The sequence below is a fragment of the Ambystoma mexicanum genome, chromosome 5p, assembly GCF_040938575.1.
Source record: "Ambystoma mexicanum isolate Mex_15411 chromosome 5p, UKY_AmexF1_1, whole genome shotgun sequence".
NCBI classification, from domain to species: Eukaryota; Metazoa; Chordata; class Amphibia; order Caudata; family Ambystomatidae; genus Ambystoma; species Ambystoma mexicanum.
In genome coordinates, this window is record NC_090930.1 from 389678398 (window position 1) to 389698373 (window position 19976).

Sequence of the window (19976 nt, forward strand, 5' to 3'; positions counted from 1 at the left end):
TGTGCCGCCCCTCCAATTGGGGTGGGGGTGGAGAGGTGCACCCCCCTTCACATTAGAAAATTCCCCAGCGGTGTAGGGTGCCCCGCAGCCCCCACTAGAGGGCAGCCGGCCATTTTGAATTATTTTCTTTGTTTCCTAAACTTGCCTTGGCGCAGAGGGGCACATTGGTGTGCCAATCTGGCCCCGGGGTGCCCAAACCTTACTGCCTCACCCACTGGGGGGCCTGTCCCACAATTATTGGGGGCCCTCTCTCCCCACTCCAAATGGAGGGGGGGTGTACCTCACACAGCCATTTGTAGGACGCCCAGGGAGGACTGCTTGAGGTGCCCCTGCCACCCATTTGGGGTGAGGGGGGAGAGGGCCCCCAAAAATTGTGGGACAGGTCCCCCAGTGGGTGGGGCAGTAAGGTTTGCACAACCCAGGACCTGACTGTCACACCAATGTACCCCTCTGCGCCAAAGGGTGTTGGGTTACCAAAGGAAAAAAGTGAAAATGGTGGAACACATTTTAGGGGGGCTGTGGGGCACCACAAAGGGACAGGGAATTTTCTAAAGGGATGGGGCCTTGACCCCCCACATGAAATGGAGTGGGTGCCATGTCATGCAGCCCTCCCTGGACCAGATATCTGCTCCTAGGAAGGGATGCCTGAGCCCAGGGAGGAGTGCAGGACAGCCCCCCTTATCTGCCCCCAGGGAGGGCTACATGAGATGTGCTGCCCCTCCAATTGGGGTGGGGGTGGAGAGGTGTACCCCCCTCATATTAGAAAATTCCCCAGCGGTGTAGGGAGCCCCTCAGGCCCCGCTAAATGGCATTTTGATTTATTGTCGTTGATTACTAAACATGCCTTGGCGCAGAGGGCACATTGGTGGGGGGCCTGTCCCACATTACGGGGTGCCCAAACCATACACCCAACCCACTGGGGGGCCTGTCCCACATTTTTTGGGGGCCCTCTCCCCCCACCCCAAATGGAGGGGGGGTGTACCTCACACAGCCATTTGTAGGAGGCCCAGGGAGGTCTGCATGAGGTGCCCCAGCCACCCATTTGGGGTGAGAGGGGAGGGGGCATCCAAAAAGTGTGGGACAGGCACCCCAGTGGGTGGGACAGTAAGGTTTGGGCACCCCGGGGCCAGATTGGCACACCAATGTGCCCCTCTGCGCCAAGGGGAGTTGGGTTACCAAAGGACAAAAGTGAAAATGGTGGAATGCATTTTAGGGAGGGCTGTGGGGCACCCCAAAGGGACAGGGAATTTTCTAATGGGATGGGCATGTTAACCCCCCTACCCACAATGGAGTGGGTGCCATTTCATGCAGCCCTCCCTGGGACCAGATATCTGCTCCTAGGAAGGGACGCCTGAGCCCAGGGAGGTGTGCAGGACAGCCCCCCTTTTTCTGCCCCCAAGGACAGCTACATGAGATGCGCCGTCCCTCCAATTGGGGTTGGGGTGGTGAGGTGCACCCCCTTCACATTACAAACTTCCCCAGCGGTGTAGGGTGCCCCTTGTCTGACTTGCGTGCAGCGTCTCAGAATGTATTACCCAGAACCCCAGACAAAGTGAACATTGTGTTTTTCCCCCACCAAATATAACACTTTGTCGGGGATTGTGGCTAATAAAAACTGGGGCAATTTGTGCAAGGCAGACCAAGGGTGTCCTCTTTACAGAAATGCATGGGGTTCCCCATTTTCCTTGCTGGCTTCGATATCCTAGGCCCAAATCTGTAGGTTGCCCATATGAACAAAATGTGCTGTGCCGAAAGGCTTAGGGTTTTCAGTGAGTTACCCTTTTCCTTTTGCGCCCCGGTAGGTGCATCCCCACATGTGAGGTACCATTTTCATTGGGACATGTGTGGGGATGTGGGAAGGTAGGCCATATGTTGTTGGTGGTGTGTTTCGGTGGGTGGCCAGAGTGAAATGTCTGAGAATTGTCTTTATTTCAAGCCAATTTCAGATGCATTTCCCTCTGTCCACTCACCGAAATACGTCACCAACAACAGGTGTCATACCTTCTCACGTTCCCACAGGTGTCTCGACAAAAACGGTACCTCACATGTGTGGGTGCACCTACCGGGGCGCAAAACAAAAAGAGTAACCCACTGATAACCCCAAGCCTTTCGGCACAGCCCATTTTGTTCATGTGGGCAACCTACAGATTTGGAACATAAGGGTGGCGTCCTACCACAACATTTTCTATACCTCTGTATTCATTTTTAATACAAAGATTTAAACATTTAACAGACCAAGTCTCAATGGAGCTGTATATTCATGCTTAATGAAAATGAGAACAAGAAAACACATATATGGTGACTGCTAACATATTTATTTAGTTGGTGTCCAGTCACCTTGGGTGTAATTTCCCATAGTATTTTTACAGTTTTTTTTTGTTTTTTTTTAAACACCTGCCCAATAATTGGCAGACCTTTTATAAGAGAACATAAAGAACAAAGAAAACCAACATATCACTTGGTTCAAATTCCTTATAGATGAACATAAAAGTGCTCATACACACAGAAGAATGCAAGACACTTGTTCAGCAATGAGTTCTGCCAGGGTTACCAATAACGATAATCACATTTAGATCATGTAACCCTCATGTATAGACAAAGCATTTACATGTTTAAACAAGGATGTAGTTTTGGGCCTAGGGTGTCGAAGCCAACAAGGAAAACAGGGAATCCCAGGCATTTCCGAAAAGATGACACCAGTGGGAATGCACAAATGTCTGACTTGAGTGCAGCGGCCCAGGATTTATTGCCCAGAACCCCAGACAAAGTGAACATTGTGTTTTTTCCCCACCAAATATCACACTTAGTCAGGGATTATGGGTAATAAATTCTGGGCCGCTCCACGCAAGTCAGACCTCTGCGGATTCCCACGTCCTCTTTTCGGAAATACATGGGGTTCCCTGTTTCCCTTGGTGGCTTGGACACCTTAGCCTCAAATCTGTAGGGTGTGCGCATGAGCAGAATTCCTGCAATGATGCTGTGCTAAAAGACTTGGGGTTATCTGAGTTTTAGGCTTTCGCCTTGACGCCCAAGTAGGTGCACCCACACATGTGAGGTACCGTTTTCATCTGGACACCTGTGGGAATGCGGGACAGTAAGCCATGTGTTGTTGGCTGCGTGTTTCAGTGGGTGAGCCGAGTGAAATATGAGGAAAATGCATTTTTTTTCGCCTCATTTCGGACTTTGTCTGGGTTTCTGGGTAATAAATTCTGGGCCAATTTGCGCAAGTCAGACCTCTGCTGATTTCCACGGGTGTCCTCCTTTTGGAAATGCATGGGGTTCCCTGTTTTGCTTGGTGGCTTCGCCACCCTAGGCCCACATGTCTAGGGTGTGCGCATGAGCAGAATTCCTGAAATTATGCTGTGCAGAAAGACTTGGGGTTACCTGTGTTTTAGGCTTTCCCCTTGATGCCCAGGTAGGTCATCCACACATGTGAGGTACTGTTTTTATCGGGACACCTGTGGGAACACGGGACAGTAGGCCATGTGTTGTTGGTAGCGTGTTTCGGTGGGTGAGCCAAGTGAAATGTGCAGAAAATTGGAGTTTTTTTGCCTAATTTGGGAATTTGCCGGGGTTTCTAGATAATAAATTCTAGACCGATTTGCACAGGTCAGACCTCTGGAGATTTCCACAGGTGTCGTTTTTTGGAAATGCATGGGGTTCCCTGTTTTTCTTGGTGGCTTGGCCACCCTAGGCCCAAATGTGTAGGGTGTGCGCATGAGCAGAATTCCTGAAATGATGCTGTGCCAAAGATTTGGGGTTACCTGTGTTTTAGGCTTTCCCCTTGATGCCCAGGTAGGTGCATCCACACATGTGAGGTACTGTTTTTATCGGGACACCTGTGGGAATACGGGTCGGTAGGCCATGTGTTGTTGGCGGCGTGTTTCGGTGGGTGAGCCAAGTGAAATGTGCAGAAAATTGGAGTTTTTTTGCCTAATTTTGGAATTTGCCGGGGTTTCTGGATAATAAATTCTGGACCGATTTGCACAAGTCAGACCTCTGGGGATTTCCACAGGTGTCGTTTTTTGGAAATGTATGGGGTTCCCTGTTTTCCTTGGTGGCTTGGCCACCCTAGGCCCAAATGTGTAGGGTGTGCGCATGAGCAGAATTCCTGAAATGATGCTGTGCTGAAAGACTTGGGGTTACCTGTGTTTTAGGCTTTCCCCTTGGTGCCTTGGTAGGTGCACCCACACATTTGAGGTACCATTTTCATTGGGACACCTGTGGGAACACGGGACGGTAGGCCATGTGTTGTTAGCGGCGTGTTTCGGTGGGTGTGCCGAGTGAAATGTGTGGAAAATTGGGGTTTTTTCACCTAATTTCGGAATTTGCCATGGTTTCTGGGTAATACATTCTGGGCTGATTTGCACAAGTCAGACCTCTGTGGGTACCCCTACAATGACTGAACTGCCCAGAGAAGCCCTGCTGCAGGTTTGAATCTCCAAATCCGACGACAGAGAAGATCCTCCAGGAAACTTCTTCCCTTGTGCTGGTGGGACCAACTAGTTCACCCAAACTATAAGCCAGGACCCCTCCTCTGGTCGAATTCGCTGTGCAGAGCTACAGTGGGCTGGATAGCCAGGAAGGTCAGACCCTGCTTGGGTTTTAAGAAGCGCACCTTTTATTCAGTGTTTTCCTCTGCTGCTTGTTTCTTCCCTGGATGGCGCAGGACCCTCCAGTCTTCCTACTTTGTGTCAGTCCGACAGTCACTTCAGGAACCGTGAGCCTGCAGGAACCACCAGGAACGTCCACCTCAGCTCTCCATTTCAAGGTACTGTGCAAATCCGGTTGTGCGTTTCACTCAGCCACGGTGAAAGTGTTTGAAATCTTTCTCCAATCCGAGGACTTTTCCTTCTCTTCTCTTTGAACTAACTTTTTACTGATAAACCTCGTACAGAATCTGTGCCACAAACTTTACCGCGAACTACATTGAACCTATTATCTTGAACAAAAGACTTTTGAACCATTGACTTTGACACTAAGCCTTTTCTATCTGATTTGAACCTTGTAGTCTCTCTTGTTCAGTTGCTCTGCTTACTTACCTGTTGGTTTTGCCTAATTTCTAATAACTTTGTCTTTCCCTCCCATTTAAATTGCAGGAGTGCCATTTTGCTCCCACTTCATTTTGTGAGCTTAACTTGTCTGGAATTTAAGGGAAGTGGTGTGGTGTATTTTTGACTTGCTTAGAATAGTGAAATGTTATACAACTGTTAAGCAAATAAATATATATTCTTTTACTTATAAACCTTGAGTCAGTGTTTGCCTGAATCATAGTAATTGCTGTCCTTTGTGTAACTATTTGTACTGCTCACTTACTCTTGAAATAGGTCTGGCTGCTCTGCTACTGCTACCACTATAACTGTGTAGTACAGGCTTGTACCAAAGGTGAAATTGTACTGTCACTTGTAGTCTTAATTGTGTGTAGTGGTCCCAAAGGGTACTGCATATAATTCTGCCTAACACTGCTGTACAGCGGTGAGGATAAAAATATAGTAATTACACTTAGAGTACTGCTATTACCTTGGATCAACTAACCACAAGGCTAGCATAACTAAAAAGCAATATTAATCATGTCCGATATGGAAAGCCACAGTCAGGAGACCCTCCTGAGTTACACTGCTGATTATTTAAGAAACATGTGTAAAGAAAGGAAACTCTCTGCCAAAGGCAAAAAGATTGAATTAGTTGAACATTTGTTAAAGAACCCAAGTCTAGGGAGTGGGTGTGAAATGCCTGACTCCTTAGCAAATGTGCAAAGTATTGGGGATGATACTATGTCTATAATGATGAGTTGGAAGAAGTAGATGTGTCTCCTAATGTAGGTCTCTCTGCTCCCTTGCCTGTTCAGCAACCTCAACCCTTGTCCACTGGGACCCCCACATGTCCTACACTCAGTCCTGAATTCATTGCTCTAGAGAAAATGAGGTTTGACATGGAATTAAAACAGTTAAATACTCAAACTGAACACAAAAATCAAGAACTGAAACACAGAGAAACAGAGTTGAATCAGGAACTTGAAAAGAAAACATTGTCTCTTGAAAATGCTTCTCTCCCAGAGTCTTCTAGGTCTTCCAGCCCTAAGGGACCCCGTATGCCTAAAGAAATTGTGGGTATGTATGAGATTAAGCTTGATATTTTAGATTGGTTGGCAATGTTGGAATATAACCATGCTATTCAAGGTCTCACAGGGAATGAATTGTTTCCCTGGCTCTTTTCTAGGCCACCCACTGTTGCATCTGATGTTGTGATGGAGTTGGGGGGAGGTGGATAGGATGGATTATGAGTGTGTGGAGCTAGCTTTAATTGCTAGATTTGGGAAGACCCCTTCCCAGTACCTTAAGAGGTTTAGGACCCTCAAAAAGCAAAATGGTGCCCCTTTGGCTACCTGGGCATGTGAGTGATTGAAAAACTTAGATGATTGGATTAAGGGTTAAAGAGTAAACACTTATGAAGGAATGAGAAATCTTGTAATGTTGGAGTCTATTTTTGAGGTCTGCTCTCCTGAGCTCAGACAGCACTTGGCTGATTCTAAGGAGATAGATCCAAAGAAGCTAGCTAAGGCTGCTTACTTGTGGGTTGCCAACAGGGCTACTTACAAGGATTCCGGGCCTACTCAGAAAAAGGATGAGGGGAAACAGCCAAAGGAAGACAACAAAGATAATTCTAATACCTCAATCCAAAAGAGGGCCAGAAACAGCAACATAAGGGTAAACCACAAGAGAAACCAATTCAGGCTAGTGCACCATCTGGACCCAAACCAGAAGGAGGTCAGAACAAACTCCCATTCATCAAAACATTTGGGAAATGTTATTTTTGTGGGTCAACTGACCATGTGAAAGGGGATCCCAGATGTAAGGGTAAACCTTCAGGGGTCCACACTGTCTCCTTAGCCGTCTCCCCAGAGGAAGAAGTACCTATGGCAAGTGGAAACTTTCACTTACTGGCTGAAGAACCCATGAGAGTCTCAGCCAGTGTTTCTTTAGTGTCCCTGGGCTTGTGGGAACAACAGAATTTAGATGTCTATAATTCCATCCCAGATAATACTAAAGAGTATTATAAAGTTAGTGTTCTTGTGAATGGTCAGGAAACCCCTGCCATCAGAGACACTGGAGCCAGCATAACTATGGTGGATGAATCATTTTTCAAGGTGGAGGATGTAGCTAAGGCACCCAAACGCCTCACCAAGTTAGCTGGAGGCCCGGTGCAAATGCTTCCCCAGTTACCAGCTCTCATTCAGTGTAATGATATGACTGTCAAGATACCTGTTAGTGTGCAGAGTGAAGTGCCTGGGAGAGTCCTGTTGGGTAATGACATTAAAACTCTTGGAGTTGTGTCCAGCACCTCCAGGCCTCTCAGTAAAAGGAAACAGGAGCTCACAAGGTCAGCAAGGTAGAGAACCTTGAGAGGCTCTCCAGAGGAGATGATGGAAGAAAATATCACTCCCACTCCTCAGGAGTTGCTCACTGCCATTTCTAGAAAAGCAGAGGCAAAGGGGAAACCCAAGACCTCCAGGAAAAAGTCAGACAGCACCCCTGTGCTACCAACAAGGACATCACCAATATTGTCCAAAGTCACTCCTGTGACTACTCCACCTGCTGAGGCAGAGTGTGAGGTGCAACCTTGTGGGGTTGAAACAGCATCTGAAGAGTCAGATCTGGAGGAAGACACTGTTTTAGTTGGAGATCTCGACCTTGTTGAACATCCTGAGCTGAAGTCTTTACTGGCAGAAGGTGGACCCAACAGGGCAGACTTTGGCAAAGGGCAGAGAGAGTGTCCTACTCTTGAAGCTCTTCGACAAAAGGCTGATAACCAACTTGATGGGCAAGAAGTTGGAAAGCACAGGTTAAGCTGGGAAGATGGCCTCTTCTACATTGAACCGACTGAGTCTATCCCTGGGGACTGCAAAATAATTGTAGTGCCCCTTGTTAACAGACTCCAGTTCCTACAGTTAGGCAATGAGACGCCTTTGGCTGGTTACTTGAGTTTCAAAAAGACCAAGGAAAGGCTCCCTCTCTACTGGCCTAAGATGGGTTCAGAAGTTGACAAATTCTGTAGGAGCTGTCATACTTGCCAAACCTCTGGCAAGAGTGGAGCCAAGAATGTGGCACCCCTGTTGCCTCTCCTAGTGGTGGCAGTTCCTTTTGAGAGGATGGGCATTGACATTGTCGGTCCCCTTGACCCTCCCACATCTTCAGGGAACAGGTTTATCCTGGTTGTAGTAGACCATGCTACAAGTTACCCAGAAGCCATACCTATGAGAACTGTTATCGCTCAGGCTATGGCTAAGGCTCTACTTGGTATTTTTACCAGAGTAGGGTTTCCTAAGGAAGTGATATCCGACGGGGGATCCAATTTTATGTCCCACTACATGCAAGCCATGTGGAAAAACTGTGGTGTCACTTACAAGTTCTCTACAGCCTACCATCCACAGACAAATGGACTAGTAGAGAGGTTTAATCGTACTATGAAGAGCATGATAGGTGCCCTGCGCAAGTCAGACCTCTGCTGATTTCCACGGGTGTCCTCCTTTTGGAAATGCATGGGGTTCCCTGTTTTCCTTGGTGGCTTCGCCACCCTAGGCCCACATGTCTAGGGTGTGCGCATGAGCAGAATTCCTGAAATGATGCTGTGCCGAAAGACTTGGGGTTACCTGTGTTTTAGGCTTTCCCCTTGATGCCCAGGTAGGTCATCCACACATGTGAGGTACTGTTTTTATCGGGACACCTGTGGGAACACGGGACAGTAGGCCATGTGTTGTTGGCAGCGTGTTTCGGTGGGTGAGCCAAGTGAAATGTGCAGAAAATTGGAGTTTTTTTGCCTAATTTGGGAATTTGCCGGGGTTTCTAGATAATAAATTCTAGACCGATTTGCGCAGGTCAGACCTCTGGAGATTTCCACAGGTGTCGTTTTTTGGAAATGCATGGGGTTCCCTGTTTTTCTTGGTGGCTTGGCCACCCTAGTCCCAAATGTGTAGGGTGTGCGCATGAGCAGAATTCCTGAAATGATGCTGTGCCAAAGATTTGGGGTTACCTGTGTTTTAGGCTTTCCCCTTGATGCCCAGGTAGGTGCATCCACACATGTGAGGTACTGTTTTTATTGGGACACCTGTGGGAATACGGTCCGGTAGGCCATGTGTTGTTGGCGGCGTGTTTCGGTGGGTGAGCCAAGTGAAATGTGCAGAAAATTGGAGTTTTTTTGCCTAATTTTGGAATTTGCCGGGGTTTCTGGATAATAAATTCTGGACCGATTTGCACAAGTCAGACCTCTGGGGATTTCCACAGGTGTCGTTTTTTGGAAATGTATGGGGTTCCCTGTTTTCCTTGGTGGCTTGGCCACCCTAGGCCCAAATGTGTAGGGTGTGCGCATGAGCAGAATTCCTGAAATGATGCTGTGCTGAAAGACTTGGGGTTACCTATGTTTTAGGCTTTGCCCTTGAAGTCCAGGTAGGTGCATGCACACATGTGAGGTACCGTTTTCATCAGGACACCCGTGGGAACATGGGACGGTAGGCCATGTGTTGTTGGCGGCATGTTTCAGTGGGTGAGCCAAGTCAAATGTGCAGAAAATGGGAGGTTTTTTTGCCTAATTTTGGACTTTGCCGGGTTTTCTGGATAATAAATTCTTGGCCGATTTGCGCGAGTCAGACCTCTGTGGGTTCCAACGGGTGTCCTCTTTTCAGAAAAGCATGGGATTCCCTGTTTTCCTTGGTGGCTTGGACACCCTAGGCCCAAATCTGTATGGTGTGCGCATGAACAGAATTCCTGAAATGATGCTGTGCCGAAAGACTTGGGGTTAGTTGTGTTTTAGGCTTTCCCCTTGGCAACCAGGTAGGTGCACCCACACATGTGATGTACCATTTGCATCGGGACACCTGTGGGAACACGGGACGGTAGGCCATGTGTTGTTGGCGGTGTGTTTCGGTGGGTGAGCCAAGTGAAATTTGCGGAAAATGTGTTTTTTTCACCTAATTTCGGAATTTGACAGGGTTTCTGGGCAATACATTCTGGGCCAATTTGCTCAAGTCAGACCTCTGCGGATTCCCACGGGTGTCCTCTTTTCGGAAATACATGGGTTTCCCTGTTTTCCTTGGTGGCTTGGACACCCTAGGCCCAAATCTGTATGGTGTGCGCATGAACAGAATTCCTGAAATTATGCTGTGCCGAAAGACTTGGGCTTACCTGTGTTTTAGGCTTTCCCCTTGGTGCGTTGGTAGGTGCACCCACACATTTGAGGTACCATTTTCATTGGGACACCTGTGGGAACACGGGACGGTAGGCCATGTGCTGTTAGCGGCGTGTTTCGGTGGGTGTGCCGAGTGAAATGTGTGGAAAATTGGGGTTTTTTCACCTAATTTCGGAATTTGCCATGGTTTCTGGGTAATACATTCTGGGCTGATTTGCACAAGTCAGACCTCTGTGGGTACCCCTACAATGACTGAACTGCCCAGAGAAGCCCTGCTGCAGGTTTGAATCTCCAAATCCGACGACAGAGAAGATCCTCCAGGAAACTTCTTCCCTTGTGCTGGTGGGACCAACTAGTTCACCCAAACTATAAGCCAGGACCCCTCCTCTGGTCGAATTCGCTGTGCAGAGCTACAGTGGGCTGGATAGCCAGGAAGGTCAGACCCTGCTTGGGTTTTAAGAAGCGCACCTTTTATTCAGTGTTTTCCTCTGCTGCTTGTTTCTTCCCTGGATGGCGCAGGACCCACCAGTCTTCCTACTTTGTGTCAGTCCGACAGTCACTTCAGGAACCGTGAGCCTGCAGGAACCACCAGGAACGTCCACCTCAGCTCTCCATTTCAAGGTACTGTGCAAATCCGGTTGTGCGTTTCACTCAGCCACGGTGAAAGTGTTTGAAATCTTTCTCCAATCCGAGGACTTTTCCTTCTCTTCTCTTTGAACTAACTTTTTACTGATAAACCTCGTACAGAATCTGTGCCACAAACTTTACCGCGAACTACATTGAACCTATTATCTTGAACAAAAGACTTTTGAACCATTGACTTTGACCCTAAGCCTTTTCTATCTGATTTGAACCTTGTAGTCTCTCTTGTTCAGTTGCTCTGCTTACTTATCTGTTGGTTTTGCCTAATTTCTAATAACTTTGTCTTTCCCTCCCATTTAAATTGCAGGAGTGGCATTTTGCTCCCACTTCATTTTGTGAGCTTAACTTGTCTGGAATTTAAGGGAAGTGGTGTGGTGTATTTTTGACTTGCTTAGAATAGTGAAATGTTATACAACTGTTGAGCAAATAAATATATATTCTTTTACTTATAAACCTTGAGTCAGTGTTTGCCTGAATCATAGTAATTGCTGTCCTTTGTGTAACTATTTGTACTGCTCACTTACTCTTGAGATAGGTCTGGCAGCTCTGCTACTGCTACCACTATAACTGTGTAGTACAGGCTTGTACCAAAGGTGAAATTGTACTGTCACTTGTAGTCTTAATTGTGTGTAGTGGTCCCAAAGGGTACTGCATATAATTCTGCCTAACACTGCTGTACAGCGGTGAGGATAAAAATATAGTAATTACACTTAGAGTACTGCTATTACCTTGGATCAACTAACCACAAGGCTAGCATCACTAAAAAGCAATATTAATCATGTCCGATATGGAAAGCCACAGTCAGGAGACCCTCCTGAGTTACACTGCTGATTATTTAAGAAACATGTGTAAAGAAAGGAAACTCTCTGCCAAAGGCAAAAAGATTGAATTAGATGAACATTTGTTAAAGAACCCAAGTCTAGGGAGTGGGTGTGAAATGCCTGACTCCTTAGCAAATGTGCAAAGTATTGGGGATGATACTATGTCTATAATGATGAGTTGGAAGAAGTAGATGTGTCTCCTAATGTAGGTCTCTCTGCACCCTTGCCTGTTCAGCAACCTCAACCCTTGTCCACTGGGACCCCACATGTCCTACACTCAGTCCTGAATTCATTGCTCTAGAGAAAATGAGGTTTGAAATGGAATTAAAACAGTTAAATACTCAAACTGAACACAAAAATCAAGAACTGAAACACAGAGAAACAGAGTTGAATCAGGAACTTGAAAAGAAAACATTGTCTCTTGAAAATGCTTCTCTCCCAGAGTCTTCTAGGTCTTCCAGCCCTAAGGGACCCCGTATGCCTAAAGAAATTGTGGGTATGTATGAGATTAAGCTTGATATTTTAGATTGGTTGGCAATGTTGGAATATAACCATGGTATTCAAGGTCTCACAGGGAATGAATTGTTTCCCTGGCTCTTTTCTAGGCCCCCCACTGTTGCATCTGATGTTGTGATGGAGTTGGGGGGAGGTGGATAGGATGGATTATGAGTGTGTGGAGCTAGCTTTAATTGCTAGATTTGGGAAGACCCCTTCCCAGTACCTTAAGAGGTTTAGGACCCTCAAAAAGCAAAATGGTGCCCCTTTGGCTACCTGGGCATGTGAGTGATTGAAAAACTTAGATGATTGGATTAAGGGTTAAAGAGTAAACACTTATGAAGGAATGAGAAATCTTGTAATGTTGGAGTCTATTTTTGAGGTCTGCTCTCCTGAGCTCAGACAGCACTTGGCTGATTCTAAGGAGATAGATCCAAAGAAGCTAGCTAAGGCTGCTTACTTGTGGGTTGCCAACAGGGCTACTTACAAGGATTCCGGGCCTACTCAGAAAAAGGATGAGGGGAAACAGCCAAAGGAAGACAACAAAGATAATTCTAATACCTCAATCCAAAAGAGGGCCAGAAACAGCAACATAAGGGTAAACCACAAGAGAAACCAATTCAGGCTAGTGCACCATCTGGACCCAAACCAGAAGGAGGTCAGAACAAACTCCCATTCATCAAAACATTTGGGAAATGTTATTTTTGTGGGTCAACTGACCATGTGAAAGGGGATCCCAGATGTAAGGGTAAACCTTCAGGGGTCCACACTGTCTCCTTAGCCGTCTCCCCAGAGGAAGAAGTACCTATGGCAAGTGGAAACTTTCACTTACTGGCTGAAGAACCCATGAGAGTCTCAGCCAGTGTTTCTTTAGTGTCCCTGGGCTTGTGGGAACAACAGAATTTAGATGTCTATAATTCCATCCCAGATAATACTAAAGAGTATTATAAAGTTAGTGTTCTTGTGAATGGTCAGGAAACCCCTGCCATCAGAGACACTGGAGCCAGCATAACTATGGTGGATGAATCATTTTTCAAGGTGGAGGATGTAGCTAAGGCACCCAAACGCCTCACCAAGTTAGCTGGAGGCCCGGTGCAAATGCTTCCCCAGTTACCAGCTCTCATTCAGTGTAATGATATGACTGTCAAGATACCTTTTAGTGTGCAGAGTGAAGTGCCTGGGAGAGTCCTGTTGGGTAATGACCTTAAAACTCTTGGAGTTGTGTCCAGCACCTCCAGGCCTCTCAGTAAAAGGAAACAGGAGCTCACAAGGTCAGCAAGGTAGAGAACCTTGAGAGGCTCTCCAGAGGAGATGATGAAAGAAAATATCACTCCCACTCCTCAGGAGTTGCTCACTGCCATTTCTAGAAAAGCAGAGGCAAAGGGGAAACCCAAGACCTCCAGGAAAAAGTCAGACAGCACCCCTGTGCTACCAACAAGGACATCACCAAGATTGTCCAAAGTCACTCCTGTGACTACTCCACCTGCTGAGGCAGAGTGTGAGGTGCAACCTTGTGGGGTTGAAACAGCATCTGAAGAGTCAGATCTGGAGGAAGACACTGTTTTAGTTGGAGATCTCGACCTTGTTGAACATCCTGAGCTGAAGTCTTTACTGGCAGAAGGTGGACCCAACAGGGCAGACTTTGGCAAAGGGCAGAGAGAGTGTCCTACTCTTGAAGCTCTTCGACAAAAGGCTGATAACCAACTTGATGGGCAAGAAGTTGGAAAGCACAGGTTAAGCTGGGAAGATGGCCTCTTCTACATTGAACCGACTGAGTCTATCCCTGGGGACTGCAAAATAATTGTAGTGCCCCTTGTTAACAGACTCCAGTTCCTACAGTTAGGCAATGAGACGCCTTTGGCTGGTTACTTGAGTTTCAAAAAGACCAAGGAAAGGCTCCCTCTCTACTGGCCTAAGATGGGTTCAGAAGTTGACAAATTCTGTAGGAGCTGTCATACTTGCCAAACCTCTGGCAAGAGTGGAGCCAAGAATGTGGCACCCCTGTTGCCTCTCCTAGTGGTGGCAGTTCCTTTTGAGAGGATGGGCATTGACATTGTCGGTCCCCTTGACCCTCCCACATCTTCAGGGAACAGGTTTATCCTGGTTGTAGTAGACCATGCTACAAGATACCCAGAAGCCATACCTATGAGAACTGTTATCGTTCAGGCTATGGCTAAGGCTCTACTTGGTATTTTTACCAGAGTAGGGTTTCCGAAGGAAGTGATATCCGACGGGGGATCCAATTTTATGTCCCACTACATGCAAGCCATGTGGAAAAACTGTGGTATCACTTACAAGTTCTCTACAGCCTACCATCCACAGACAAACGGACTAGTAGAGAGGTTTAATCGTACTATGAAGAGCATGATAGGTGCCCTAGAAGAACCCCTTAAGGAAAAGTGGGACCTTCTACTGCCATGCTATCTCTTTGCATTTAGAGAAGTCCCTCAGGAGGGAGTGGGTTACAGTCCCTTTGAACTTCTCTATGGCCATCCAGTCAGAGGTCCATTGGCCCTGATCAAAGAGGGGTTGGAGAGTGCTCCTTCCCCCAAGCCAGTCAGAGTGACTGACTACATGATAGGTCTCCGAAGGAGAATGTCACACATGATGGCCGAAGCATGTGATAACTTGAAAGCAGGTCAGGGTCTGGTCAAACATTGGCATGACCAGAAGGCCAACATGGTTGAGTTTATCCAAGACCAGCGTGTGCTAGTTATGGTTCCAACAAGGCAGAGGGCCTTGCAGGACAAATGGATAGGACCCCTCAAGGTTGTGTGCAAACTTGGAGAGGTGAACTATTTGGTGGACTTAGGCAGACCTAAGGAGGCTCCCAGAGTATTTTACACCAACCGTTTTAAGGCTTATGTCTTGAGACCAGATGTAGGAGCTTTGCTTCTAGCTTCAGATCAAGAGAAAGAGGAGATTGAACATCTACCTGACCTCCTCAGAGGCCAACCTTTAGATGAACAGATACAAGGAGTTAATCTCTCTTCTCAGCTGACTTCTGAACAACAAGAGGAGTACAAAGTTCTGTTGAATCAGTTTGCCTCCATGTTTTTACTATCACCAGGCTTGGCCCCTTGAAGCCAGCATGATATTCTCACTGGTGACTGTTTACCTGTGAAAAGCAGAGGTTACAGAATGTCAGAACATGTGAGACTCCACATAAAATGAGAGGTTAACAAGATGCTTGATCTCGGGGTTATAGAGCCCTCTACAAGTCCATGGTCCATGGTCTAGTCCTGTTGTTCTAGTACCAAAGGCAGAATCCAAGGAGTTGAAATTCTGTGTGGACTATAGAGCTCTAAATGCAGTCACCAAGAATGATGCCCAACCTTTGCCAAGGACAGATGAACTGGTGGATAGACTTGGTTCAGCCAAGAACCTCAGTACAAATAGCACTCACAGTCCATGCCAAGGAGAAAACTGCATTTTATACACCAGCAGGCCTCTACCAGTTTAAGGTAATGCCTTATGGACTGAAGAATGCACCTGCTACATTTCAAAGGATGCTTAAACAAGTTCTGAATGGGATGGAGGACTTCTGCAAGGCATACTTGGATGACATTGCAGTGTTCAGCCCTACATGGAAAAAACATATTGATCACCTAGTATATGTTTTGCAGGCTCTTGAGCAGGCCCATCTGACCATAAAGGCAAGCAAATGTCAAATTGGTCAGAGTAAAGTGGTCTACCTTGGTCATGAGGTAGGAGGAGGTGAGATAAGGCCATTGCCCAGCAAAGTACAAGCTGTGCAAAACTGGGCCACCCCTACTACTCAAACCCAAGTGAGAGCTTTCCTAGGTCTCACTGGGTACTACAGGAATTTCATTGAGAACTATGGGACCATAGCTTCTCCCTTTAATGCAATCTCCTCTCCAAAATTCCCTAAAAAGGTTAGATAGAATGAGGAGTGCACTTGAAAGCCTGAAGAAAGCCATTTGTCAAGCTCCAGTCCTAAGAGCTCCTGATTATCACCAACCCTTCATTGTGCAGACAGATGCCTCCAATATAGGTATAGGGGCAGTCCTTAGTCAACTGGATGAGAAGGATAGGGAGCACTCCATTTGCTTCATCATTAGGGAACTGAAGGAACCAGAAACAAGGTGGGCAAGTGTGAGTGTTTTGCCATTGTGTGGAGTTTGAAGAAGTTTAGACCATACTTGTATGGATCTACTTTTGTGATTCAAACTGACCACCAGCCCTTGAGATGGTTAATGCAAATGAAAGGGGAAAACCCAAAACTTCTGAGATGGTCAATCTGCCTGCAAGGGTTTGATTTTACCATTGAGCACAGAGCAGGATGTCACCACCAAAATGCTGATCGTCTCTCTAGGATGTTTATAACCGCCTAGAGGTAAAGATTCATCAAGGAGTGCATTATATCCTCCTGTCCCTTAGTCTGGGGGGGGGGCGATGGTAGGGAGAATTCCCATAAATGGCTGATTTCCCTTACCTAAAGCGTCCCCCAGCAGCTTTGCTGGATTTCTAGGGCTTATTTTATTTCCACCTGGTAAGAGTGGTGGTCACACAGGTTTTATTTATGCTGGTGTACGTGTCAACCTGTAAAATCAATCCTCTTTGAATGTAGCCATAACATAGGATAGTCTCTGAGCATTTGGTAATTATAGATTGCATGCTATATGAAGCCCATTGATCGTACAATATTTACATTTTAAGGTATTTTGTTATAGTCTTCCCAAAAGTGGGAGGGATTTTGCTCTGAGTTGAAATGCAGGTCAACTTGCAGTCACCACAATTTCAAGCTGAAATTAATACAGTGCTACAGTGTTAACAAAATGAATAGAACTATTGATGTGTTCTTTTCTTGTTTTTCTTCATTAATAATTGTATAATTTTACATTCAAGATTATTTGGCATGATTTAAATAAAATACATTGAAAAATGCAATCCACTTATCAATTAGCTATGCTCCATTTGAAAGTAAATAACACGTTCATTTATAAAATCACAGGTGAAGACATGGGTTGGGGTAGTCCTTAACCTGGACTGTTCAGTATTACTCAATGTATAGACTTTCTTGGAGCTCATTTTACTCTGTGGCCTAATTTGAATGAAAATTGTAACCTTGTTTAAAGCTTTTACACATTTAATTCAACCCACACCACATTTTCATCCGTGTGTACGGTAGGGAGAATGGGCGTATCACAAATGATGTAGCTTTCTATGCACCAGAAAAAAGAAGGCAAACTCTGTATATATCCGTTGTACACACTGCATGTCCTTCTTACATGGCAGACAGCATTTCCAATTACAATTAAGTGGTATATACCATGATTTTCCACTCTTTTCTCCCGCAAATTTGCACTCTGCCATACAAATGACCAAACCTTGGCAGCCGGGAGCCGCATACATATATGTCTACACGTAAGAGCTTCCCACCTCCAAATTATGTAATAATGAACTCCCTAGTGTTTTCACAAATGCAGTTCCATAAATACTCACATTGACTACCTGCATTCCGCATGTGCACCCTGTCATGGTAGTGAGTAAGATGCAAAATCATGAATAAAATGTAACATTTTCCAGGCACCTCTTAAACTTGAAACAGACTCCATGCCTTGTTTTAGGTGGTTCATTTTACAAAAATGGCACGTATTAACCTGATTTTGTTGCTGCAATTAATTTCTACAAATAGTTTAATCATAGGAATCCCACTTTAAGAAGCAACACACCTTTTTAGCACCTCTGTCTTTGAATGGAGGCAGTTTTAATGTTTAATTTTCCCCACACAAATGTATTGCTGAGCTAATGCTGAAAGATCAACCAAAACATTAAGAGCAAAATTAAAGATTAGAAATTCCAAAAGTTCATATGTGCCAGGTAATTTGGCACGAATCGCAGGCACATTTATTTTTATAACGGGCATTTTTTCTCAAAAGAAAATTCATTAACATTAAGCCAACAACGTCATGGACACCGAATGATCGATGTAATCATTTTATTTCACGTCAATGTGACCTGCACTATAGGGAATTTGTCATTTACAGTGGTATTTTGTAATTCCGACAATGATACATAAACAGTCTAAAATCTTAAAAACATGTTTTATTACTGTGGTTTTATTGTTAGATTCCATGTAAAAGTTACCACTGTAATTCAGTATGATGAAAACGCTTTCAATCATTTCTCAGTAGATCCAATTAACCTTTATAAAACACAACATTGTTCTAGTTGAGAAGGAAACTAAGAAAGCAGTGTATCAAAATAATTGTGGTTTTGCTGGGCACTTTTTACCACGACATTTGTAAAAACCCAATAATTGACAGTTTTAATTTAAAAGAAAAGAGTACTTTCTTTTTCTTCAATGGCTGGATTATCCTTTGTCACTTTCACTGTTCAAGAAAGTAAACCATGGCAGATGGCAAATCGTTTAATGCTCCACACATCCCTGTCCACATCACCTCCGTACATATAAGTCAGATATGGCTACCGGCTGTTTCCTTCTTTTTTTAAATGGCAGTCAATAGTTAGAAAAATAGGTTAGTGACACAAACCAAGAATCCAAAGCTATAGGTTATGAATAATTAAAGTGGATATTAATGAAATAGTATGCAGTATAATTATCTAGTGGAATGACCAGTTATCAATTAGTGAACGAAAATCAATCTCTGAGATTAAAGTTTTAGGTGACACAAACATATCTATTCAACAGCTCCTGCATTGCTTCCTTTTGTCATTTGAATTCCATGTAGGTTAGCATCTTTTCAGTGAAATCAATGCATACACATTCAAGATTTAAAATGGAATATGTGTACGCTTCATGCGAAATACTTAGATATGTTCATGGAATTGTAGAGGGAACAACATATTTCAACAGGACCAGCTTTGTTGCTGTGAATAGGAAAGTCGGTGCTCAGATGACACACATCATACATCAAAGAAACAGTTATTGGATTATATATCCAGGTTCTCAGAACATCATGAAAAGCAAGATGGTTAGTGATTTGATGACTAGAGGAAGGAATGGTACTGGCTACAGAGGGACACTTGCACTCTCACTCTATTCGCACGAAAGCAGGTCCTGCTAACAAGCTTTCTGCAGAGTAGAACGAGCTGGTGATTTGGGGGGTCTGCCCCTCATGTGTGCACCCAGATCCCCAGGAGACACTCAAACGATTTTGCATCATAATTAGCCCATTCCCTTCCCTACCCTAGCCCTCCCTCCATCCTACTCTATGCCAACTCACCAGGCCTATGATTGGTGGATGCTACAGGTGACTGACATCCATTTAAAAACAGTCCACAGGGCAGCCCTGCCCAGGCAGCTGGCTAAGGGCTCAGTCAAATGAGACCTCCATTGAGCACCTTCCATCCATTTTTGCCTGTTCACCCTGCAAGATATAGCTATTGCTTTCTGCAGTGGCACACCAGTAGGAGACGTTGTCATTGTTTTAGTGTTGCATTTAGAATCTTGATAGTATTGTGTCCCACCACATTGCATTTCTTTCCACTGAGCTCCCTGGGTTTGGTCGGCTTTACATTTTGAATCTGGCTAGAATTGTGTGTCCTCAGGTCTGGGTTCACATTCAGAATCTTGCTGGTACTGTGTTCCACCACATTGCGTTTTTCCCCACTGTGCTCCCTGAGTTAGAACTGCTCTGCATTTATAATTTTGCTACTACTATGTTCAATCACATTGCATTTTTCTCTTGCTGTGCTCTCTGGGTTGGGTCTGCTTTATATGTTGAATCCTGATAGTATTGTGTTCCACCACATTGCATTTTTCTTCCAGTGTGCTTCCAGGGTCTGGTCTACTTTGCATTTAGAATCTTGATGGCACTGTGTTCCTTCACATTGCTTTTTGCTCCTACT